The following is a 27,553-nucleotide window of genomic DNA, read 5'->3' as shown; positions in this document are numbered from 1 at the left end:
TCAAAGCAGGACCAATCCCCAGACAGATTTTTGCCCCAGATCCCTAAATGGCCCCCTCAAGTATTGAACTCACAACCCTGGGTTTAGCAGACCAATGCTCAAACCACTGATATGTGTCTACACTACCGAGTCCCCTCCGCCAACCTAAGTGGTCTGTAAAGTCAACTTCTGTACTCCACCTCCGTGAGAGGCATAGCGCTTGATTCAACATCCATGGGTCGACATGGGGATAGTGTAGACACTGCACTGTGTAATTGGAATGAATTGGCCTCCAGGAGGTGTCCCACAGTGCTTCACTCTGACCACTCCGGAGAGCACTTTCAACTCCACTGCATGTCAGCCAGGTACACAGGAAACAGCCGCTCGCCTGTTAAAGCCCCGGGAACTTTTGAATGTTCATTTCCTGTATGATCAGCATGGAGAGCTCGCCAGCCCAGCTGATTATGAAAACTCGAGGCTGCAAACATGCTCCAGCATGGAATACACAGGAGGTGGAGGATCTTATTGTTGTGTGGGGAGAAGAGTCTGTGCAGGCAGAACTCCGATCCAGCTGACATCTATGCCAAGATTGCATGGGATATGGGGGAGAAGGGCTACACCAGGGACATGCAACAGTGCCGCGTGAAAATAAAGGAGCTTCGGCAAGTGTACCAGAAGACAAGGGAGGCAAATGGTCATTCTGGTTCTGCCCCACAGACATGCAGCTTTTATGAGGAGCTGCATGCAATTCTCGGCAGTGACCCCACCACTTCCCCAAAATGCTCCGTGGATACCTCCCAGGAGCCCTGGGCAACTTTGAGCAACAACAAGGAGGACATTGTTGATGAGGAAGAGGAGGAGGAGGAGAATGTGAGGCAGGCAAGCAGAGGATCCGTTCTCCTTGACAGCCAAGAACTGTTTTTAACCCTGGAGCCCATCCCTTCACAGGACCAGTTGGAGGCGGAGCGTGATGCCGGGAGAAGCACCTTTGGTAAGTACACATTGCCAGTCAAACTGTAGGGGTTACATGCTATTATTTTTTATGTTTAATCTGAACAAAAAAGTAGGTGTAGTGGGTGTCGCTGGCCATTCCAGCTAAACAGAGGGTGCTCTCAGTAAAAGACTGCTTATGTTCATGGGGATGGCCTGGGAATCCTCCATGGAGATCTCTAGGAAGCTTTCATGGCAGTGCCCTGCAATCCTTTGCAAAAGGTTTCCGGGAAGGGCTGCCTTATTTCGTCCACCACGGTAGGATATTTTCCTGCGCCATTTGAGTATTAACTCTGCTGGCATCATTGCAGCACAAAGTATTGCATCATAAGGACCAGGTCTCTACCCAGACACTTGCAGCATCTGCTCCCTTGCTGCCTCTGTTACTCTCAGGAGAGTGATATTGCATAGGGTCACCTGGGGAAACAGGGGAAGTTTTCAATGCTAGCCCTTAAACCACAAACAATTCAACAAGTAATCTGCCCCCTGTTTGGTGAAATCTGGGTCACACAACCACGCTTTCCCAAATGTGCCATGGTTATTGTTAGAAGGGATCACTGTGTATTGCAAGCAGCATTAAAAAGGGGGGGAAGGGTGGCTTCTTCCAGTTTGTCTCCCTTTACCCCCAACCCGGTGCCGCTTTTGTAAAAAACAAACTATTTGGGGGGCTTTAAACTGGTGCCTTTCCTCAAGCACCATCCAAGTTGCTAGGGAAAGGGGGGCTTTTCTCAAGTTCCAACCTGTGATCCCAAGGATGTCTTCACATAAGGAGCAGCTAAAGACATCTCACTCATGCCTCGTGGCCTTACTCACCATGGCTGGAGAAGCAAACCGACTCTTGCAATAGCCTGCAGTTGTGATTATGTTGTGGCTTGCAGTGAAGTGTATTGAGGGATATTTTTTTAATTAAAAAATGTAACCTTGCACCAGAAACAATGTATGCACTGTCAATGCTACCCTTGTGCTTTGCATTCCTTGCAGCTGAAACCTTGTCCATCAGTGCACACCGGCACAGAGACTTTCCCATATGAGAAGGTGGAAAAAGAAGTCTCTGGAGAACACGTTTAATGAGTTAATGCATGCCTCCGAGAATGACAAGATGGTGCCCAGAGCATGGAGGAGTACACTGTCCGAGAACCTGGACATGGACAGGGAGGACAGGAGAACATGCAGGGAACAAGAGCGTGCCACACAGGAAGAGATGTTGTGGATTATGAAGGAGCAGTCCAGACATGTTGAGGCATCTGGTTCAAGTTCAAGAAAGGCAGCTGGATACTAGAATCCCTCTGCAGTCTATGCTAAACCTGCTGCCATCATCGCCCAGTTCTACATCCTCCTCCCCCAAACGTCCTATGAGGCGGGGGGAGGTAGAGTGGAGTTCGGTATTCCTTGCACTCAACACCAGGGGAGGGTACAAGGACCAGAAGGCGCCCATTCCCACACCTTTGATTGTCATTGCAGAACATCTGTAAGTAAGCTTTCCTTGTTTCTCCCTCCACAGTGTTATCAGCCCTTTTGCCCCAGGTTATCTTACTTTTCTTTGCTGTCTCTGTGTGTCTGCGTGCATGATAAAACTTAACAGATTGGGTAGAAAAGGCTCTTTATTCATTCAACACATGGTGGCTAGTGGGGGTGGAGTTTACAGGGAAGAAAATGCAATGCAGGGGACAGTTTGGTAAGGAACAATACAGATAAGTGTTACATTACTCTGGCTCATTGCTGAAACTGGTTTTCAAAGCCTCATGGAAATGCAGAGCCCCTTGATGTGCTCTTCTTATTGCCCTGATGTCTGGCTGCTCAAAATTGGCTGTGAGGCGATCTGCCTCAACAGGTATTATGGAGCACACAGAAGGCAGCAATAACAATGGGGATATTCTTTTCACTGAGATCTAACCTAGTAAGCAAACAACACCAGCAACCTTTTAAACGTCCAAAGGCAAATTCTACCACCATTCTGCATTTGCTGAGCCTATGGTTGAACCGGTCCTTATTGCTGTCCAGGCTTCCTGTGTATGGCTTCATGAGCCATGGGAGCAAGGGGTAGGCTGGGTCTCCCAGGATCACGATTGGCATTTCAACATCACCAATGGTTATTTTGCAGTCTGGAAAGAAAGTCCCTGCTTGCAGATTTCTGAACAGACTTGTGTTGCTAAAGATGTGGGCATTATGTACCTTTCCTGACCATCCCACATTGATGTTGGTGAAATGGCCCTTGTCATCCACCAGCGCTTGCAACACTCTCAATACCCATTTCAGTTTACATACTCTTTGGCAAGGTGGTCTGGTGCCAAGATAGGGATATGCGTTCTGTCTATTGCCCCACCACAGTTAGGGAACTCCATCACGACAAAACCATCCACTGTGTCCTGAACGTTTCCCAGAGTCACTACCCTTCCTAGGAGAAGTCTGTTGATGGCCCTGCAAACTTGGATCAAAGCAAATCCCACTGTAGATTTACCCACTCTAAATTGATGCCCCACTGACCGGCAGCAGTCTGGCGCTGCAAGCTTCCACAGAGCTATTCCCACTCGCTTCTACACTGTCAGAGCAGCTCTCATTTTAGTATTGCTGTGCTTCAGGGCTGGAGAAAGCTCTTCACACAGTTCCTGGAAAGTGGCCTTACTCATTCAAAAGTTCTGCAGCCACTGCTTGCCATCCCATAGCCACAAAATGATGCAGTCCCACCAGTCAGTGCTTGTTTCCCTGGGCCCAGAAAAGGCACTCAGCCATGTCAAGGTGATGCATGACGGTTGCCAGCAACTGCGAATTGCTCTGCTCTGTGTCTTCCAGCAGGGCTGCTTGCGTAGTAGCACATTGTTCCGTGCGGCGGCTCCAGTATCGGCTGTGTAAATACTGCAGGATAAGGCATGAAGTGTTTGTAATGCTCACAACAACAGTGTATAGCTGAGTGGGGTCCATATTTATCATGCTATGGCATCCACGTGGGTAACCGAGGCTTATGAAAAAAAGGCGCAAAAAAGACTTGGTTTGTTTGCCGTTGATTTCAGGGAGGGATGGAGGGAAGGAGGAGGAAGGTAAGTGCAGCATGGGAGGCTAACGTCATGTTCCCATACTCACCCGTGCCAATGTTTTGGTCCCATAAGGCACTGGAAGCCCATTCCAAAGTTCCACTTGGTTATGTGCACTGTGGGATAGCTACCCACAGTGCAGTTCTCTGTGCATCAATGCAAGCCCTGCTAGTGAGGATACACTCCGCCGACACAATGAGCATAGTGTGGACATACAAGATTGACTTGCTTAAAACGGAGGCTCGATGTCGACTTACATGAAGTCAACTTAACTTTGCAGTGTAGACATGGCCTCAGTTTGGGAAGGCAGATGTGCTAGCTCTGTTTGAGCTAGCATGCTAAAAATAGCAGTATGGCAGAGGTGGCATGGGCTAGCCATCTGAATACAATCCCACCTGACACCCCTGCCCCCAGGGTGCGTACTCAGGTGCATGGCTCGAGTTGCTGCCTGTGCTGCCATGGCCACACTGTTATTTTTAGCATGCCAGGTCAAGCAGAACTAATGCTTGTCTGTCTGTCTATGCGCTTCGAACCGCATAATAACAAATAGATTCATCTTCACAACGCCACCGTAAGGCTGGGAAGTAGAGCTGGTAGCAAAAATAGTTGAAAAATTTCACTGGAATTTTAAAATAAATGATACACTCTTAAGTTGTTTTTCAGAAAATGTCAAAATTTCAACCTTTTGACCTTTTTCGATCATCAGAAGATTTCAACCCCTTTAACAGTCAGTCAAAAAACCTGAAGTGAAAAAATGACATTTTTAGGGGGCTGAGCAGTACGTACGAAGGTTCTATTTAAAATTTCACTGAAAAACTTCATCGAAAACTCAATCTGGACAAATTCAACCAGCTCTGTGGACCAGATCTCTGGTAGGAGAAAGCTTTTTCAGCTGAATTAGATTCTGTCTGTTCTGCTGCACTATTAAGTTGGGGAAATGTTCTGTGGATGAGAGCGAGAGAGAGAGACTCCGGATCCCTAGACCCTCATCTAGGGGAAAGTGCACTCAGCTGTGAGCCAGGAGTTTTGGTCTCACCTCTGCTGCCAACTGCTTTCATTTCTGGGTATTTCAGAGTCCTAATTAATGAGCAAGGCCTTCTCTGCCCTAGAAGACGGTCAAGTATCACTTCACAAATAAGATAACAAAGAAGTTGTGCAAGGTCACCCCAAGAAAAGCTGTGAATAGAACCCAAGTCTCTTAAATGCCACACCCAGTTCCTATCCACTCAGAATGAATGTGCCAAATATGTGCGTCTGAATCAGTCTGAATAAGACAACACCCACCCCCATGCAACTCTATTGATTTCAATGGAGTTACACCAGATATTATTTTTTGGCCCAATGCTTTTGATACTAACACTGAATATTCCACATTCAGAACTGGGTGAGGCTGGGGCAGACTCTGACTTACTACACCGTGGATGTAAGTGCCACTACAAAGTTTAGCGTGAATTGTATTTTCATCTGCCTAATGCTTAGCCTCCTTTGCAGCACATGTAATGTTCCTTGTACGGGCAGACAAAGAAATATCACAGCAGAAGAGTAGTATTTTGAAGATCTTGCTAGGTATTAAAAAATGTGCTTCAGACTATTTTGAAAATAAAACTATTACTTTTTTAAATCTTTCAAAAAAGCCGTTAGTAAAACCCAGTTTCTGAAAGAGTTAAACATGGAGAGCAAAATTCTGATCTGCGTTGCACTGAAATAACTTACACTGGAGTGAATGAGAATTTGGCCCCTAGAACCTCTATTTCCTGAGCGGCTGCACTGACAGAAGGTGGGGGGAAAGTAACCTATCCCATTTCTGTTTGAAAATATTTAGCTTGAGTGATGTGAAGATTTCAGTAGATCTGTGACAAGATCAAAGACTATAAATTATTTAACAGTGGTTCTACTTTTGTGGAATTATTTAAAGTATCATAATTGCAGCTCAGCTTCCCAGCCTTCATTTTCAAGTCTGGAATTCTGTTGGGAGCTATCATAATCACTCAAGAGTATAATATTACAGGCTGGGTATAAAAATATCTTTTTAATGACTAGCAAATTAGTGAAATGTCTTGACCTGAATCTAGACCAAACAGAAGACAGTGTTTTTATGAAGAAAAAAAACCTCCTAAATTGTCACCACATTGTTATTCTTGTTGAATTCTCCACTACTTAAAACGTCAGTTGATTAGATAAAATTTGTAACACTGTGCATCAACGCGAGTGATGAAGGGCTGTGTGCTATATAGCATCTTGCTATTTCTGCACTTTTGTTTTCCTTTGAATCTTAGCATGCACATTCTGCAACTGAAACTCAGAAAAATAAAAGGCTATTCATTACTTTTAATACCATGTGAACAAAGGAGATCACGAAAGATGTTGCAGGGACCTCTTCAACATGCTGGCTCTTAAAGAACAAAAGATTAACCTTTTGCATGGTCTCCACTTGGGCATCAAATAGTTTGTTATACATATTTCCCTGCCTGTTAAAACTTCTTTAACATCTGACCTAAATAAAATGGAATGGCAGACCAAATTTTCCCAGGCTGTATAACTATAAAATGTAATTCAAAATACTGCTGAGTTTCTGGTATAAAATAAGAGTCAAGATTTATTTTCCAGATTGTGAGCTGGGGTTTTCAAGGGAGCCTAAGGGACTTGGTCACCAGATCCTTACATTTAATATGATTTGAATGCTTAGGCCAGAGTCACAAAATTCCCAGTGTAAAGGAAGATGGTTTTATAGAAACACGGGATTGGGTCTCTGCAGATGATGGTTTAGTTTCTGGCTCTTGGTCCCTGAGTTCCCCAATAGTAAAACAAAGATGATAATCTTTAGTTATTTAGATTGTAAGCATTTTGGGATGGGGACTATTTTTGAACAATGTCCATCACAATGGAGTTCTGATCGCGAAAGGAAACACAAAGGAATACAGTTAATCATAACAATAATAACAGCAGTGTAGGTAAATTTACTCCACCTAGTCTGCATATATTGGCAGAACAGCCCATAACGGAGATTGTCACCATTTGGGGGTAGAGTCCATCCTTTTTGTCCTGTGGTTGTACAGCACCTAGCACGGTGAGGTCCTGATGTGTGACTGGGGTTCAAAGGTGCTGCGGCAATATAAATAATAATAGCCCAAAGAGAAACATGTGATGTGGGCCAGAGCAAAGCCCTCAGTTGCAACTTCCTCCTCTTCAGAAATACAAAAAACATAATTAACTGTATTTACCATTAACTTCTGTGACCCCTTTTGATGCCCACACTTCAGAAAGGACCAATTGGAAAGGGACCAATTGAGCTGAGACCTGGAAAACCTGCCATATAGTGAAACTAAAGAAGCTCCATCTAGTTATTTTATCCAGGAAAAGGTTAAGCAGAGACTTGATCATGGTCTACAAGTATCTACAAGGGGAAGAGATTTCTGATCGAATAGAGACCAGTCTACTATCAGAAAAAGGCCTAACAAGATCCAACTGTTGGAAGCTGAAGCTAGACAAATTCAGACAGAAAAGAAAGTGCAGATTTTTAAGGGGGGGGGGCAATTATTGGACCAACTTACCTAGGGATGTGGTAGATTCTCCATCACTTGAAGTCTTTAAGTCAAGATTGCATGTCTTTTTAGAAGATAGTCTGTAGCTCAAACGAAAGTTATGGCCTCGGTGCAGAAATTACTGGGTGAGGTTCTTTGTCCTGTGTTATGCAGGAGGTCAGGCAGATCATATCAGTCCCTTCTGGTCTTAAAGTCTATGAATTGGGCTCAGTAGGAAGTGGAAACTTCAGTTGCAGAGTCCTCTACACTACTGTTTTATTGTCACCTTAACATTTATTTTCAGTAAGCCTGTCACAGTATGTAAGTAACCTTTAGAAAACTTCCAAAATGATGTATCTATTGCACAGAGCCGGGCCGGCTCCAGGCACGAGCGAACCAAGCAGGTGCTTGGGGCGGCCAATGAAAAGAGGCGGCACGTCCGGGTCTTCGGTGGCAATTCGGTGACGGGTCCCTCAGTCCCTCTCATAGGGAAGGACCCGCAGCTGAATTGCTGCCGAAGAATGAAGCGGCGCAGTAGAGCTGCCGCCGAAGTACTGCCCATCGCGGCTTTCTTTTTTCTTTTTTTTTTCCCGCTTCACTGCTTGGGGCAGCAAAAAAGCTGGAGCCGGCCCTGGCACAGAATCTAGATGATCAGTAGTGAAAGTTTTATGTAATATACATACTGGAGTTGGGTGCTCAACCCCTTAATCAAAAGTGAGAGCCTATCTGGCTAAAATCCTCTGACCCATAATGAACATGTACTCCATAGTCCTATCCTAAGCAGCTACATTTGAAACATACATTAAGGACCATTAGCAGAATTATTTGTAATCATTCCTTTAGAATCCCAGGATTAAATTCTAACCAGCAAAGCAAAATAGCTGCACAATATTTTTCCCTAATGCCTTTCTGTTTGTTTATTGTAGATCAATTGAACATTCAAGGATGAAATTGGTTTTCTTAGAGAATTAAAAAAAATTAAAACTATTATAATGGTCTGTGGAAGGCTGATGGGCTAGACTGAGACTCAGCAGGCTCTATCCCTCTCTTTGTTCTTATCATTCCCCTGAGTGAGCTTCTTTGGGGAGGGGTGTGGGAGGAGTAAAAGGTCATTTCAGCATGGTGTTCTTGTCTGTTTATATAGACCAACAGACACTCTTGTGCGAATAGATGTCTGTGCCAATATCCTAATGTCACTGAAAACCTAAGGGCATGAGGTCCAAATACATACATTTGGCTTGGATTGACATGCTTCTTAGTGCCAACACATGCAATTGCAGTAACCATGTGGGGCAATATTGTTTTGTAACAGGTACTGAGTAGAACTCTTCAGTTTCCCCTCTTCTTGAACAAAATCCAGTATAGAAACTGACATCTATGTCCATATGGAGGAACCCTGTCAGCTGCACAATCCGGATGCCCAGCTGTTGGACTGTAGTTCCATCACTAGCTCTTCTGACAGACATGCATACGAGTATGAGGTAGGTTTAATTTGCTGGACTGTTTACACTGATGCCCTTTTTCTTTCTTTGTGTCTCCTGGCCCCTCCCCTATCTTATGTTTATGGATTCAGTAAAAAACAGTAGATTCTCTACGTTCTGTGTTCAGTAAAGGAAAAGAATAGGGTGGGGAATAGATTACAGCTATTTGCTTAAGTCTATAATAATTCAGAATGTTACAGGCTTGAGACACTGGTCAATGCCCACTCCTCCCTCAACAAAAAACACCCCACATAAAAGTAAATTGACAAAATTCCCTAAATGTCAAGTTTGGGAAAGAAACATAAAACTGGGTCAGACCAAAGGGGAAGCGATATGTCCAGCAAATCTGACGTACACAGAATTATAGTCTAAACTCTAGAAACTCCGGGTTGGCATAAAAGGGTTAGGGTTTCTTTTTTCTCTCTTTGCCTATTTTCCAAGAGAGTGTTTGTGGTCTTGAAAGATACTGGCTGCATAGTCCGGTCGACCAAAATCTATGATGTATATACAGAACAGATCCTGGGCAGTGGTAATGCAGATTTCCCCACCCCACACTGTCTTGGCATCATTCTGGAAGGACCATCTTGATGGCTAAGTCTACCTCGTTCAGCTTCCATGCCATGCAACCCTTCTTCTTATTACTGACTCCGTCAGCAAGGGTGCTAATTAATGCCAGTTGCTGAGGTGTTTTTTTGTCTGGAACCACCAGTTAATTTCACAGAAGCCATTGGATAGTAACATTTGGCCACTGCTAACTTGGGGAACATGTTTCTCTTTAACTATTTACGCATGGTTCTTGTTTTCTGACTTAAAACCTGTGACATATGAGAGGAGAGTCTCCTGCAAAGCTACTGCATGTCACTGTAGGCTGCACAATAGAAACAGTTAAACACCTCAGGGCAGCTGTACACTGCAAACTGCAACATGGGAAAAAAGATGGCCGTGATAGAAATAACTATGAAAAGGAATAGCAGGGGTGAAGAACTGAGAGCATAGTGAATGGTGGCCAAAATTCTCTAAAGAGGAGGCAAAGAAACAAATGTAAGTACTTCGCCGTGAATAGAAGTCTGAAAGAACTGGAAAATACATACAGCAGCAAAGAGAATAGACTGCAGAGGCCTGTAAATCATGCAGGAAACTGTGTCAACTGGGACTCAGATGGGAGACTGATATATATATATAGACACTATGGCCTGAAAAATCCTTACAGGCACCTGAAGAGATTACGTAAAAAAGAAACTTTGTATGGTGGGACTAAAAGACATAGCTAATTAATAGCTTTGGCTTCTGCTGTTGAAAGGGGACATGAGTATTTTAAAAGATAGTCCATGAAAAGGTAGAAAGGATCAGCTGCAAACTTCCCAAATGAATGGTCATTAAAAAAGTGAAAGGTTTCTGATCACACAAGTCTGGAGTTCTAAGGGTTGTAAGGTGCATTTTAAAACACACACACACACACACACACACACACACACACACACACACACACACACACACACACACACACACACTTCAAAGTCCTTTATCCCATTTGCTGTGTTAGTCTCTCAGTCCTCACTTTAGGCTTGTGTTAAAAGTTGGCAATCTCCATTGGAGGAAAACTAGGGGATAGGCCAGATGCTAATTAATTTCCTGCTAATTGTGACATAATTTGAAATCCAGTAGATTTAGTATTTGTGGGAGACTTGAAATGTTTGGAAAGGTAGAAAAAGCATAAGAAAGGAGATAATTAATCTCCCTAAAATTGCTTGGGACACTTTATGAAGAGTTTTTGTTTTAAACATTGTAAAGAAGCATGTGCCATAAATTAGATGCATTTCTGCTAACTAACACAGGTGTATTCTTCAGTTGTCTTAAGGAAACACAATAGCAGTCTGCTGAATCCTAGGCTGGTTCCTTCACTGCAGCGTGACTGGATAGTAGACTGATTTCTCTAGGGCAGATGGATATTGCTAGCTATCTGTCTAGACATTACATTGGATGTGAATGGTGCAACATAGCTCCATTTTATTACGTTTGTGTTATTATTTGTGTTATTAAAATGAGGATTAGAAACAATGAGCCTGTTTGTTGCTTTACACTGGTGTAACTGGGTTGACTACAGTGGAGCCACTCCTGCTCTAAGATCAGAATCAGGCCATGGTGTGTTTGGGGGACGTTTCTATTAGTCATTTAGGGTTACCAGTTTTGGTTGGATATATTCCTGGAGGTTTCATCACATGACAATCTTTAATTAAAGATTAACCTTTAATTCCTGAAGATTCCAGGGCAATCCTGGAGGGTTGGCAACCCTATTAGTTGTAGGTGTCATAGATCTGATAAAGTGCTTATGGATTCAACCTCTACGAAGCTGCTATGTTTGCATAATGGAATAGATTATGTAGACATAGGGAATGCTTAAGAATTTCTGTAATTCTGATACACCAGTTTGGAACCATCAGGGTCATTTGTTGACATCCTGAGAAGATAGGCACCATGTAACTAGGGTGACCAGATGTCCCGATTTTATAGGGACAGTCCCGATTTTTGGAGCTTTTTCTTACATAGGCACCTATTACCCCCCACCCCTGTCCCGATTTTTCACACTTGCTATCTGGTCACCCTACATGTAACACTTTCAAAGGACACAACAGAATTGGATTGCTGTAGTACAGATGCAAAGTCATCATCTACAGGTAGAAATGTCGTGTTTCCACTTACAGGGCTAGATTTAACTTGGACTCTATGCTGGCACAAGGGAGTGAGAGCCCCAGTGATGCCCTATATGGGTTACCTGGACCTTGGGTCTGCGGCATAGGAATAAGCAAGGCTACTTGTCTGCTTACTGCCTTTGCAGGAGCAGATGGGAGTGGAGAGGGCAGGGAGGGGCAAGGAATCGGTAGGAAATTAATGGAGCCCCTACAATCACTGCTCAGGGTAGCTGAGCTAGAGCCAGACTGCAGGTAGTAATTTACTGTGGGCCTATATTCGCAGTAAAGTGCTACCTATCCTGCAGGGGTGGCTCCAGGCACCAGCGCACCAAGCACATGCCTGGGGCGACAAGCTGCGGGGGCGGCCTGCCGGTCGCTGTGGGGGTGGCAGTCAGGGAGCCTTCGGCGGTGCGCCTGCAGGAGGTCCGCCAGTCATGCGGCTTCGGTGGCAATTTGGCGGCGGGTACGCCGAATCCGCGGGACCGGCGGACCTCCCACAGGCATGCCGCCAAATCCGCGTTACCAGCTGGACCTCCCACAGGTGCGCCGCCGAAAGCCGCCTGACTGCTGTGCTTGGGGCAGCAAAATACATAGAGCCGCCCCTGCCACCCTGGAGCAAAGAATCAGTACAGGGGGAATTGTGACTCCAGGAGCTTTTCCTTGGTCGGTGGAGCTCATGCATCCCTTCCCTTCCCCCACATGGCTCAGGACGATGCCTAGAGTTATAACATTTATATTTTCCAACATAATATGTCTCCATATATAGTAACTGGCTATTGATGATTATAAAATTATATATTTTCCTGCATTATCAGAAAAGTCAAACTGAATTATCTAATTTTTAATGGTCATGGAGCAGTGACTTTATAAGTAATACTCACTTATTCACGGGTATAAGGTGCACCAGTGTTACAAGTATATGAACCTAAGTTGATATTCACAATTGAACTTATTTTGTTTTGTTTTCTAATTGTGAATGCCAAGCAGAAGTTCAAATAACATTGCAAAGCATAAAGCTTTATGATTAATTACTCCTGGTACAGATATAATTTAAAAATATTGACTTGTCTGAAGTAAGTGCCAGACGATGAAGTAGGGGAGACAGGAAGTGACTGGTTGAGATTGCTGAAACAGGCTGGAATCAAAAGTCAAGGATAGGAAGTGCATCAGCAGTTAACTTTGCTCAGCACCTAGGGAGAAAACTGATACAATTGCTGATGGGCAGTGAAATCAAAGGGAGAAAATCATGACAAATTCTTCTGGCCTATAAAATTAATGTAAAGCTAAGCAATAGCTCAGCATGGTGCAATATAAAAATGTAGCTCTGAGATCTCCATTAAAGTGCTTTTTTCTTTAAACGTATATTCTAGGACTGCTACTAGAAAGGTTCTAGGGATAATAACTGCAGTTAAAAGACAGCTTTCTAATTCCAGTCAGATTGTTGCATTTCACTTTAACTAGCCTGTAGCAGTTCACCCAGCAGTGGAAATAAAATAGTGTCAGCACTGTATTTTCTTTCACATCTTTTTTTTTTAATCTTTCAATGGCGCCCCAAGAATATATAAATATGGTTTTTGAATGGACAGGGGGTGGGGAGAAGGAACCATTCAGACTGGACTGTACTCGCTGAGGTGAAAGAATTCATGGACCTTTTTAATTATTTTGCAGCAAACTATGACCATATGGGAGTCTGTGAGTCAAAGTTCAGAAACCAACCAGCTGCCTTAGGTTTCTGATAACAGATCGATTGTGGCAAGGACTTGCCTATCTTTGATTACCCGTGCGTCTAAAATCAGACTATGTGTATTTTTCTTGACTTCATGGGTGAATTTTATCACCCTGGGTGCACACATTCACTCTCCCACTGAAGCTGGCCATAACTGTTTAATGATTACCAGTATGCCATCTGTAGAACTGTTACATCATTCACTGGAGTTCCACTCAGAGGCTTCTATTCATCTCAAATTCTGGCTCTGCGGGTGCCGGTCACGGAGGCTCCGCAACTCAGCACCCGTGGAGTTGAACAGTGATTCATGTCTCCAAAGTTTCATGACATTGGCACGGCAGAAGTTGGAATCCAGACTTTTGCTCCGCACCCTTCCCCCCACAAACGCTTGCTGGACAACTTGAGCTTGCAGCTGTGCAAAAATTTTGCACATGAAGCGAAAGTGGTGAATTTTGCCTCTTGGCAGGCTTTGCAAATAAACTTGTTTGTTTACTCTGTGCACGGTCCCAGGTATTGCTATTGCAAGAGCAAATTGTTCTCTGCCTGGCAATGTGTATACCATAGCAGTAGTACAGGCCTGTACTTTGCAACGAGGGGTACAGTGGAGGTTGGTTCAGCTTGCTACCTCCCTGTAGTCTTGATCAGAAACGTAGCTACCTGAGCACTACTCTTCAAACTCAAAATAGAAGACTATGAAGGTACCAGACATTGCAAGAAAACTCATTACAGGCCTGATGCTATCCTGACCGCAGTAAGACTTTGGAGTCTTTGTTAGGAGTACAGGGGGGAGACCTGTAATAGAGAGATCCCCAAACTGAAGCTCAGATCGAACAACCCCACCACAGCCCAGGAACTCTGCTGAAGTTCAGTTCTAGGTGAACTCAGAAAAATATTCCATTTAAAAATATTGCTGGGAGGTAGGGGAGGAAAGTCAGGAAGAGCTTTGAAATGAGTTGAGGCAGCCCTAGGGTTGCAGAGGGAGCCAGACAGGAAATTATGAGGATTTAAGGGAGTAGTGAAACCGGTTGAGGGGTGCAGAAGTAACCGTGGAGGAGGTAGATTGAGAGTTTCCAGGGGTCAGGAGACACTAAGGAGGGAGGTGAGACACCTGGAAGGATGCAGATGGAGATACAAAGGGAGCCAAGAGGCGCCTGCGAGAGCTATGGAGGAGAAGGTAGCAAAGAAGCCCCCCAGGAAGAGGGGGAGACAGAAATTGAAGGAGGCAAGGAAAAGTAGGGGGGGGCAATTTTTGGAACCGAATGAAAGTACAAGTGAAAAATACCCAGCGGAAGGTGGGAAGAGAGAGGGAGAAACACCAAACAAGAAGATGTGAGTGGGGAGAGAGATGCCAGGCATGGAGTGGGGAGAGGGAGAGATGCCAACCTCTGAATGGTTTGTACTCCCCAATGTAGTCTCCTTGCAAGAAGGCAGAACGCGGCTTCTTCTCAAGTGAGCTGTCACTCTTCTCAAAAAGCTACTGCTCGATGCTGGCAGTTTCTAAATACTGCCCAGTCTTCAGCCATCCTTCTCTGGCTAAGGCAGCCAAGAAGTGTGTGATGAAACAGCTCTGGTGCATCTGAAAAGTTTGGCTGTGCTTGGCCTCTGTTAGCGTGGCTTTAGGCTGAACTCTGGTACAAAAATGGCCAGCTTCCTCTGCTGCCTTTGTCAGATCTATCAGCACCTTTGATACCATTGATCACATTATGTTGTAGATGCTCCTTTGGCTCTTGGCAGCACCGAATCATGGTTCTTTTAAGAGCTCATTGCCTTCCTTTCTCAGTGGTCCCATACGGGGCGGTGGTAGGGATTTATCCATGCTCTCTCTAGTGCCACCCTTCCTTTCGAATGTGGCTGTAAGGCCATAAGGCAGGATGTCGCTACAAAACACAGTGCCGTTTGTAAGCAAGAGGGTGTGTTTTCAGAAGAAATGCCCATTGCTGCATTGTATGGGCTATGCCTTGAAAACTATATTGGGTTAGAACTTATGTTAGGCCTTTTTAAAATAGGCATGCAGCCTTATAAATGGACTTAATCCCACTCCAACAGATGACTGTGTGTAGATGCCAGAAAACCAGCATGTGCATTTTGTTATATTACTAAGAGCTACAGCATCAAACCTACCCTGCCCTTAAGTTTATTTTTCACTTAGGTGGTTGTTTTTTTTTTTTTACATATTTTCTTTTTTTAAAATAATCAATATTATTGAATTCTCACAGTGGTTTAAGTACATACAAAAGTGAACGTCATACATGATGTTGGCAGAATCCTGGGCCTGGTATTAGTTCACTTAAAATGTTCTGACACTGGTGTTATTCCACTGACTTCTTTGATTTCCACCAGTGTGGTTTGATTATTAACCAAAAAAGCATTCTGATATTGAGTAAGGTAGCTTAAAAACAGAACAAAAGAGGGGAAGAGAAGGATTGTTTTTTCCACCTTGCAAAGTCACCTACACACAGTGCAGAAGAACAGGCATGCTTGCCTCGGATGACCATAGTTTACTTCATAAATCTAAGAGCAGCTTCATGATGATTGTAATCGTGCAGTTTCTGACTTCGTGCAAAGGAAGCCTTCTTGCATTGGCATATGTATGCCACTACCTACTTAGCCTGTTCCGGGTTGCTCCTCTCCAGTCTTCTCTGCATGGAGACAGAAAGATTTTGAAATGTAACTTACTAGACTAGTAAGTTTGTGCTTTGCTGCTGAAGCTATTACCTGCAAATGAAACCTTATTTCATTGACTTCAATGGCATTACTCCTTGATTTATACCAGTGTGAAATACAACTCAGGCAAACTCATCTACAGGGAGAAAACACTCATCTAAAGGGGAGATTTTTCAAAAGAGCCTACTATTAAATCTCACTTTGAAGTCTGCTGTGCTATATCTCCAAAATAGGCTGCAACAGAGCAGAGGGAAGGAGTTAGGAACAAAGTGGGAAGGCAGTGGGAGAAAGAGAGGCATCAGAGTGATGGTGAAGGAGAGGGTGACATAAAGGTCCCAGAGAGAGTTGGGGCTGAGATAGAGGAAGAAAGTGCTAACGGATCATGTGATTAGCAAAGGGGCAGCGAAGAGGCAGCAGTAGGGCAAAGTAGAGGAAATGGGGGTGGATAAAGGAGAAAGTGTGTGAAAAGGGAAGAGAAGAATATGAACATGCTTCTGTGGTTCGTAAAACAAGAAATTGTTTCTGAAAATAGATGTCTCCAAAGGGGCAGATTCTGCCACCCCTCCTCATGCTAAGTAGTGTCTTGGTCCGCAAATAGTTACCTTTCATGTCAATGGGACTACTCCAGGAGTAAGGAGTTACTCAGAGTAAGAGAGGCACAGTCTGGTTCTAAATTAAGTGAATTGCTTCTGCTCTATATGTAATGCAACAGAATGAAATCCTGTATTAGGGAAGTTGAGAGACCTACTGTGAGAACATAAATCATGTTAGATGGTGTATTACTACTCTAATCCTCAATTTTTGAAAATCCAAAAATAACTTCCACAGACATTTGAGGCAGGTCCTGGGCTCTGGTGAAACATGTTTAGTGTCCCACAGGGGAGGAGAGAAGCATTATAATGAAATCTCCACCCCTAAGCGAAACTGCTTTACTTAGATGACTCCCATAGATCTCATCAGAAATATTTCTGTAGGTCCAGCCAATTGCCTGTTGAGTAGTGTGGCCAAACACAGGAAGTGAGATCTTTGTCCTTCTGCAGTGTCCTCATTGTAGACGCATGCATATAATTTCCAGCAATTTAACAGGAGCTTTAGTTTGAAAAAGATTTGGGTTTTATTACTTTCATTCATCATCATTAACTCATGCCATGTGGCACAGAGGAGGGAATGACATATTTCTGCAATTAGATTCAGTATTTTGCATGGAAAAAAATGGACTGTTAAAGCAAATGCTGCTTTTGAAATAAGGAACCAGGCAAACAGAAACAAAGTTGTGGTGTATTCATGGAAAAGAAGTTAAGCAAGAACGAAGTCCTCTTTAAGTCGTGGTAAGAAATGATTTAGCCTTATAACCTATTCCTACTGTGTACTTGGCTTGATTCAAAAAATGGTTGCCTCCAAGACCTTGATGTTGCTGTTCTAATTCTCATGCTACTAATATGCTCTACTTTCTTCTTAGTCTTAACCAGTACTCTGGGTTAGTCTTCTGGTTGTATCCTTGAGAAGAGCCATTTCAGTTTGCAAGGGGTTTTGATTTCAGTTTGTGTGGATTCTCCCTGCTTGAGTTTTGATTTAACTGGACCCAACATCTTAAAGCAAAACACAGCTGAGATGATCACATTTCACATGGTGTTGATAGGAAAGGACGAACCAGCCTTTATGTTTGGTTGAACCTGGGCCCCAGGAGTGCTTGAAAGATCTGTGCACCTTTGTGAACCTTTCCACACACAGGCTAATTTGCAAGGGCCTGATCCTGCTTTCATTGAAGTCAATGGGAAGTTAGCCATTGATTTCAATGGGAACAGCGTGGGGTCCTCTGTTTGTAATGAAACCCCAAACCAGACAAACTTTACATGCTTGAATTTCCCTGCCAACATTCTACATGACTCTGTTCATGACAGATGCTCCCTTGATAATCTAATGTAGAATATGCATGGACCCAAACATGTATTTTATGTTACAATTTGAATTTTTCATAATTTGCCTTTTTTTCCTTGCATGTTTCTTAGCCCTACAAATATTACTATGATTCCATCCTCTTGATAGCATTTCTGTTCCTTTTCTTGGGATGTAGCTTTTCCTTTTTGCATGTTCAATTACATGTGTGCATTCATCTATCATTAGTTCCTGTTCAGTGGAGGATATTTTGCAGAGCTCTTTACACAGCATTCATAATATCCTTATCCATGATCTGGATTTCTTACTGACAGCAAAAGTTCAATCCTTTAGCTGCTGTTTTTATTCATTTCATAGCTTTGTCCAGATAAACCACTTACAAGTTCTGTAGTGGAAGTTTAACAATTTGGTTTGATTTCCCTCCCCCCACCTTAATTCAATTGTGCATTGAACTCTGTTCAAGTTTAGATTTATATGTACCATTTTTATCATGTTTGAAAATGTAAGTTTGCTCATTTATCAGGATTTTCCTAGCTTTTTTCTTAAATTGTTGCTATAATTCTCATTGTTTTTTTCTTCTCAATATACAGTACTTTATAAACAAGATAACAATTTTTATTATCTTTGCCATCTTATTTCCGTTCTAGATTTAAAAAATCATTTAATTCAGTGTACCCAATTCTGTCTTTTATACCTGTGTTAATAGTTAGAATTATATGTATATACCTATTTTTGCCTTTTGCTGTATTCCCCAATTCCCATCATAGCATTTACAGTCATTCCAGCAAGAGACGGTCATGTCTGCATCGGGGACAACATCTCATAGCTCCTCACTTAAACCTGAGCCATGTGGTAAAGTTCACACAAGAGGAGATTGGAGGGAGGCAAAGTCTGTGAAGTTCCCCTTGCAGAATTTCTCATGCAGGGAAGTCCCCTCATGCCCCGTTGGGTTAGTGTCAAGTGTGACCTGGCCCCCAAACCCTCTAAATCCATCTGCACAGAGGTTCTGTGTCTCTCTGCTGCTGCCGGAATCACAGCATGCCTTCCGTGTTCTCTGGCAGTGCAGCTCCAATGGAGACACAAAACCAAGGCTTCCTTGGAAATACTTCTGCACAAGACCTCCTTTAAAAGGGATTCTGCCCTTGGGAGAGGGTATTATGGGAAAGGTGATATAAACTCAGGTTGCAGTATCTTTTCATGGGCATCCCCTCAGGGCTGGTTGGGGCTGATAGATGCCCAGTCCCGCTGCCCTCACCTACCTGGATTCTGAGTCCTTGGAAGGAGAGCATGGTGCCATGGAGGCAGCTGAGTCCTCCTTCTGTGGGATGGGTGAAGACCTGCTCCCCACACAGATTAAGGGGAAACAGCTGGGCCCTCAGTTCTTACTCAGGCAACTCACATGGAGTTGCCTGAATAAATACCTTAGTACTTGGCTCTTAGATAGGCTTGCAGTATGTTGTGGTGCAATTCAGAGTCCAATACGTGATAGAGGACCAGAGGACCACCAATTACAAAGCAGAAGTTTCAGCAGTAAAGCAGTTTATTCTCCTTACTAATCATTTATCTGGCTATCTGTTGAACTATTTTGTGTGTTTGGCTTACATTGTATCCCTTCAACAAATTTCCTAATCAGATTTTCCTTGTCTACACAAGCCAGGACTTGACTTCCCCCATCCCTTACTAGGTGCTATAATTTACCCCAAGAGCCCCAGCTCATAGGGTACTAAAACTTGGGATCTAGGCAGTGGGGGAGAAAGTTGAGCTAAACTTGTTTCATCCAGGAGACCTTGTTTTTTACCCTCTACTTGGCTTCACTTTGATCTATCTTTCTTCAAAGCTCCCTTCACAGCTCTCCAGATTGCACAGACAAATGTATATGCATGAGTTAATCATTTGCATAAACTGAAAAAAGTGTTGCTACCATTAACAGTCAAATTCATCTTAATAATTAGTCGTAATAATGTTCAAGAGCAGTGATCTTAACATTGATACTGAAAACATGATGCACGATGCTTGGTGCAGATGAATGATTATCGATAGTGACAAGTTGATGTATTTGGATCGAACAAACCAACCCTGAGTTTTATAACCTGGCATGTGATTAGGAGGATCTGCACAATCTAAAGCTGTGCTCATAACAAGATAGGTAAGGGCAGACATGACACTTGAGGTAGGGTTTTATAAAAAGTCATTGGCCACTTTAAGGGGCACTCTCTTAGCACTGTGCCTAGTCAACTAGGCATAACTGCAAACCAGGAGGCCATTTGTCATAAAGATTATTACTAGGTGGTTAAGCACTTGAAAGGCTACCACTTGCTTCGAGACCTTCCCCATAAAAGCTTAGCTATAGGTCTGTAATTTGCCAATATTTCTGGGTCAAGAGAAAGCAGCTTAAGATCAGAAATAATAATAGACCATTTTAGAGCTGATGGTACAATGCCAGAAGCGATGGAAGTATTAATAATTTTCATGATAAAAGACTCTAGCAGGTATATTTTAAAAAAAGTCACACAGGAATCCAGTTGAAGATTTGAAGAGAAACTACAAAGGACTTCATTAATATATAAGGAAAGATTAGCCAAAGAACAAAAAAATAGGGAAGGAGGTGGCAAGTAGAAAGCTAGGGAAAGAATTCTAATAGTGTCATATATGGGAGACTTGAGAGAAAAGCTAAAGAGAAATTAAAACAAAGCTATGTAAAAACTTTTTAGACCAATAAGGTCATCAAGGATATTTCCCCAAAAGGTAAGACCAGCGTTGTACTGTATGTGGCAGAGAAATTTAATTTTGTATTTCTATAGCAAATACAGTGCTGGCATGAGAATTGATAAGGAAGGCAATACAAGACCAACTTAAAGGTCATACAGACAATTTACAAACACGTCTTGGTACACAATCTAGGAGTGTTCTTCCATCAAGGAGTTGCAGTGGGTTTCTGAGTTTACAGCCGTTGTGATCCTTTCGCATAGGAGTTAGGGTGAATACTGAGTACCTAATACAGGAGTGTAAAGGAAAGGGCATTCCCTTCAGTTTTTGTATGTTTGTATTTGAAACTGAAGAGCAAATAGCATCACGAGGAACACCCATATTTGTTCATGGAGAGGAGGTGAAATATGTTGTTCAAGCTCACATATTTCCGAGTTGCAAAACATTTGCTTACAAAATACAGCCAGCAGCGTTTCTGCAATTTGGATTCAAACTGGAAAGAAATGTACAGAGGGTGGTAATTGTTTATACTACAGTCATGCCCAAAGGCCTCAACCAGCATTGAGGGCCCATTTGTGCCAATCACTTTACAAACACACAAAAATGACTCTGTCTATGCCCCAAGGAGCTTACAGTGTAATTTCACATAACAAGTTATAGTGGCAAACAACAGGGGGGCGGAGGGAGGGAGATCAAAGCTAATAGTAATGAGAACATACTTTTACCTAGTAAAAATAATACTTGCCATGTTACAGCCTTTCATATGGTGAAAGCACTCTACCGACATTAACTAACTAAACCTCATGATACCCACTAATAGATTAACAGTATTAAAGGTTATGAATCAGTTCATATGGCCAGATTCTCAACTAGTGTGAATTGGTGTATTGATCTCCGAGAAGCTATGCTGCCAATTTATACCGACTGAGGATGTGGCCATGTGTATGTGTGTATGTGTGTAAATATCAGCAATCCTCTATGGCCCTCAACTTAGCTATTATGTTTTAACAACAGAGAAAAGGTAACATTTGTCCCAGTTCAGTAGGTCTCTACACCTGCCGTGTAGAGGTTCTTTGTACCAGTCCCAAAACAGCTGGAAAGGACAGCTGGAGTTGACTGGTAGAGAGAATTTGTTCTCCAAGTTAAGGCGCAAGATCCCATCTGCCCAACCCCCACATGGTCCTCTGCAAAAGCTCCATTACTCATACTTTTAGTGGGAAGGCATGAATTGCATCCTATGTGCAAAATGACATCATTCGAGGTAACGAAATATTTCACTGGAGAAAATGACAGAGAGGCCTCCATATAGGTGACTAGTCTTTGCTGTCTGGCTTCCTTTTCTCAACGTGGCCACATTGGGAGCTTTGAAGAGATGCATTTATGTGCCATATATGTTTCATTAGCAGTACTTGTAAATAATAACATTTTGAGCCATTCTCCTCCTCCAACATCCAGATTTCTATGTAGGTTCTTGTTATACCTTGATTAGTTTGCCCTATTGTTCACTGTTTGCGTATGTGCTGTATACAGAGTATTTTTAATTGACTACCTGAATTACTGACACCAGTTTGGTTATATTATATTCTGTTCTGTTATCAAACGAATTTGCTGCCAAACGAAAGGTCAATGTCATTGTAAAATGTCCTACTGGATGGATTAGAGTATTATTCACCTCTTCTAATTAAACTATCAAGAAAAACACACAATAGGAGTAGGCAACACTTATATTCACAGCTGTTAACAAACTCTGTACATCTGATTTGAGATTAAGATACAAAGTAGGAACAATTATAGTCAGATCAATTAAACAAACAAGTAGGAACTGAGCACCAAGGCTAAAAAAAAAAAAAAAAAAACCATGGTACTTTTAAACATTTCTGTGAAGGCATGTAATGTATTTTTACAATGACAGTGAACAATGAAGAGCATAAAATCTTTCAGTGAAGCAGTTCTGGATTAACTGCACAAAACTATCACAGTCATAAAAAATGGTTCCAGTGATAGCCTTTTTTTGTTCTTGTGAGTAAATATCCATTTAGGCAGCTTTTCCAAAACTAGAATGAATGTTTTATTCATTATTTATATTAAGCACACAATAATTCTGCCCACCTGTCTCTGAATGAAGTGCGTTTCTTTCCATTCTGAGCAAGATTTTCTTTTGTTGTAGAATGTGCACTTACTGTGTTATTGGAGAACATTTTTTCCCTCTCAAAATGCAGGGAAAAGGAAAATATTGAGTCAGTTTAAGTCAGTTTCTTAGCTCAGCATGCCTCGCTCTACATTATCTTTAGACTTTTTCAGCTTTACATACAGTTGGATAAGTTTTGGCTCCTTCTGTCTGGTGCTGTTTCCTCTAATGGCTGAAGAAATGGAACATTACACCACTTAACGTGTGTGGGTCACATTAATCACAGAAAATTCTTGTAATGTCTCAGAAGTAACTGTCAAACTGGACATACTGAATCTATTTAAACTAAAGCATGCCATTTTTTATCTACAGTGATCTTTAATTCACATAAAAGGGTCAAGAAAATGTGATTAAGTGACAGTTTTAAAATGTACTATAATATTAAATAGCTTGATTAAGTGACAACTATAAAATGTAATACAATATTAAGTATCTGGCTATGTCCCAAAAGAACTTTAAAGTATTTTGAATGGTTTGGGAATTCTCTAGCCCATCATGAGTTACGAAAGAACATTTTTTATTAAATGAAAACAGGTGATCTAAACAAAACAAAACAGAAGATAGTGTCTTGTCATTGTGCAAGTAGGGTCTAAATTGGTTTAAAATTAAAATGACTGATTTTCAAACATGAAGGATACAAAGATCCTTTCTCATAGAGACGCCACCTGAGACAGCAAAACCAAACAGCTTTGATTTGAATGTGGATATGCTTGGAGTCACACAGTTTGTCAGCTAAAGAATTTACACTATATAGCTTAAAAAAAAACAGTTCATGTGTTGCCCTACTATCCATTCAAGTATAAAATACAGATACAGTGATCAATTTGACAGTCTGGTGAATAAGTTCCTCAGTGATCTCCAGCTGACTGCTGTTTATCTGGTATGTCTTGTGTTCACTGTGAGCCTGAACGTATTCTTGAGCTGAAGAATCAGCATGGAAAAAACCCCCTCTAAATTGCACAACTTGACCAGTGAGAGCTCTTGACCTTTACGACTGTGAGCATCAAAGAGTTTGCAAAAAAGGATGACCCAATGCATCTAGGAAGAGAACCTGATTTTTGTGTATGTCTAAGGTGATGTGGACTAACAGTTGCCATCTCAGAAATGCAGAGAGATGAAACTGTGTGCTCAGCAGATTGTTTTTCCAAAGTGTAAGGGGCACTGGTACAGCAAGGTACAGAGCACCAGAAATCACATTTAGGGCCAAAAAGGAGGGCGGGATTGTCCCCACACAATGTATGTGCCTGCAAAAATCCAGTTTGTGCATGCAAATAGGAACTAGCACATGCAAAGTGGGGTACTCACACATTAACTACATCTTTGCACTGTAGTTTATGTGTGTTCTTTGTCATCAGCTGTCAGCCAGAGCGTCTGCATCTAACCCCTGCTTCCATGATGGCTTGATCCATATTAAAGATTTTAAATTAATCTTTAATATTAATACAGCAGCTCTCTTATATTCAGAGGTAAAACTGGGTGGAAATGGTAAGGAAGATATGCTATTGTCCTGCCTCCCAGAGTCTGTCTATGGGTTCTTGAAATTCTACTCTGTATTTGCATATGGTTTTTTTGTAAGAGGGCCCACTGCAGCTCTTTGGGACACACTGAAAGCCATTGAAGAGCTATTTTTGGGTGGCCTATCAGAAAAAGGGACTCTAGTCTGCAAATTACAGTTAGAGGGCTCAGTCATACAGGAGACTGAACATTCTGGCCCTGATCCAGCTAAGCTCTTACACAAATGCTTAACTTAAGCATGTGCATAGTCCCCTTGAGGTTGAGGCAAAAATAAGGATGTCAAGATTTGGCTTATTATGAATTATAATAGTATGTAGTATTTGTATTGGTATTTAGTAGGAAGATTACTGTCCCAGGGTGAGCTGGGCTGTGAAAGGGATCGCGTCCCACCGCTGACCTGAGCTCAGTTTCGTCCCCCACCCTTGCATAATATGCCTGAGAGTGCAAGAGATGGGGGGCCAAGCCTGCTGGGAATTATTAGAGACAGCCTTTACTGAGTAGGGGAAGAGCTGACAAGAGCAGCATGGTGCTGGGAGGACTCTCCAGGGACCAGGGTCTAAGGAAGGACCAGCAGTGGCTCCAGGCTGAGAGGAAACCGATGAAAGAGCCTGTGAAAGTTGTGTGGAAGAAACCAGCAAAGAGCCAGAGTGAGAAGAAGGCTTGACCAGCAGCAGACACCTGGGAAGTGGAGCGGGACAGTCTGCTACTTACACGCCAGGATCCCTGGATCAAGGCCTCTGTAGAGGGAGGGTATGGAGCCACTTTTGGGGCCACCTAGAGAGGTGGTGTGGCAAACCCTCTGCTGACAGGAACAGGATTATTGAGTGGGGAACGAAGAGCTGTTTGCTTTTGTTGGAACTGTTTTGTTTTCTCTTACAAGGACAAGTGGGGGAGGGATAGCTCAGTGGTTTGAGCATTGGCCTGCTAAACCCATGATTGTGAGTTCAATCCTTGAGGGGGCTACTTAGGGATCTGGGGCAAAATCAGTACTTGGTCCTGCTAGTGAAGGCAGGGGGCTGGACTTGATGACCTTTCAGGGTCCCTTCCTGTTCTAGGAGCTAGGATATCTTCATATATTATATTAGGTGTGTTCTTGTACAAAACAAATCAAAAGAAAACTTCACTCATCATTCTGACCATAGAAGTCTGGAGTTTCCAAAGCTGATTATCTGATTTTTAGACATATTTCTCAATTTCCTCATGCTGAATGATGCTTATCTTTTTGAAGTTTAACAGGGGGCATCTGTGGGAAATGGGTAGTTTTCCTTTAAATATTGTGAGCAACATTGGAGGAAAGTTATATCTATCAGAGATGAAAATACTGTAGTAATGTCTCCTTGTAATCCATTCACTGGTTTATGGACCCTCAAAACCTCAGGAGAGTATCACAAATCCACATAATGTTCCTGCATGCTGGGTTTTGCATTTGGATCTCTGCTTTAGCTGACAGATGTGCAAAATCCCATCTAGCCAGACAACTCCCTAGTGACTACACAATCTGAGAAGGATCAAGAACGTAGGTTATTCCTGCTAACATCTACATGAATCTAAGCTAATAAGTTTCCCTCCTGACCTGCTTCTTTCAGATGGTATCATATGAATTAGTAGGGTTTTAAATTATATTTTTATTATGTTCAAAACAGCAGGTACACACTTCCATTGTCAGCCGAGCATTTATATTGAGTACCTTAACAACACTGCAACCAGGAAGGTTAGACCATGCAGACTAAATATGATATACTGAGCTCTCTGCTCAGTACTTTGAAGACAATACTTTGAACACACATTTTTTGTTAGTTATATAGAAAACATAGGAATTGCTGGACTGGATCAGACTCAAGGCCCATATAGTCCAGTATTCTCTGTCTGACAGTGGCCAATACCACATGCTTCAGCAAAAGGTGTAAAACTGCAGCAGCTAAGAGGAATAATCTGCCTCCACACTAGGTCTCATCCTCGTCTCTAATAGTTAGAGATTGGCTAAGACTTGAGCATGAGCTTTAAATTTCCTTCCAAATTTTTTGTTTTCATTATTATATCTCTGGATATTCTTTATCCATATAAATGTCAAGTCCAACTTGAATCTTGTTATGATCTTGGCAACAACGGCTTCCTGTCTCAATGAGTTCCACCATCAAATTATATGAATGTAAAAAGTATTTGCTCGTATTGGTTTTGAATTTGCCGCCTTTCATACCCTCTTCCATCTTTCAGGTCTCCCACTGTAGGGCAGTTTTCCTGTCTTCCACTTGCATACCTCCATTGACGTTAGTGGATTTGCTCCCGGTTTACACTATTGTAAATGAGAGGAAAATCAGGCCCTTGACTTTACATAGTACAAAAAGAAGAGGCTAAATAATGGCATGTTGGTATTTGTCGGATGCAATCCTTATTTGATGCTAAGGCAGAGAATTAGGGTCAGATTCCCAGCTGATGTACCTCAGCATCACTTCATTAAAGTCATAAGACCTATTTCAGTTGATACCAGCTAAGAATCTGACCCTTATTGTTTGCTTATTCTTTCCACGTGTGCTCAAATCAAATTCCTTTTTGTGGACACCATGAAGATCACCGGACCTGGTGATCCACCCGTTTTGGAAGGTAGTGGCATGACCAAGGCTCTTCACTGTGGATATGCAGCCTTCATCTAGGGTGACCAGACATCCTGATATTATCGGGACTATCCCAATATTAGGGGCTTTGTCTTCTACAGGACCCTATTACTGACCCTCTCTGCGGATTTTTCACACTTGTTATCTGGTCACCCTACCCTCAGCTCTTTTATGGCTTGATTCTCCACCCATTGTAGTCAACAATAAAGCACCCGTTGACTTCAGTGGGCCAGGATCAGACACCCAGTGTGTAAAGTTCAATTAAATAGAGATCTACCAATGGTAGCATCTGAACCTGGGAGACCTGTGTTCAAATCTCAACTTCACTTACAAATGAAGGGGAAGGAACAATTAGAACTATGGTCCAAAAGAGGGCTTCTATTGGACACACAGCAGGCAAGGGCCCAGAAATTCAGTGAATTGTAACTCATGGAGTTTCTTCTCAGTCATAGATTGGAGTCGGGCCTCACCTAATGAGTAGGGGTTCTGGCCTCCTAACTCATGGGTTCCTGAGAGCCACAAAGACATCCCTTGGATCTCAGAATATGTGTAGAGG

General features: G+C 42.5%; 1 long non-coding RNA gene across 1 annotated transcript in view; it reads left to right on the top strand.

The window, feature by feature from the left end:
- Positions 1–9,602: 9,602 nt before the first annotated feature.
- LOC135982554 (uncharacterized) overlaps positions 9,603–27,553 on the top strand; it is a 228,096-nt gene continuing 210,145 nt past the window's right edge. The window contains exon 1 of the long non-coding RNA XR_010599957.1: positions 9,603–10,041. This is a non-coding gene — a long non-coding RNA (uncharacterized LOC135982554). The remainder of the gene's footprint in view (positions 10,042–27,553) is intronic.

Source organism: Chrysemys picta, chromosome 3, assembly GCF_011386835.1.
Source record: "Chrysemys picta bellii isolate R12L10 chromosome 3, ASM1138683v2, whole genome shotgun sequence".
Classification (NCBI taxonomy): domain Eukaryota; kingdom Metazoa; phylum Chordata; order Testudines; family Emydidae; genus Chrysemys; species Chrysemys picta.
The sequence above is the reverse complement of the archived record's forward strand: the minus strand, read 5'-3'. Positions and strand labels throughout refer to the sequence as shown.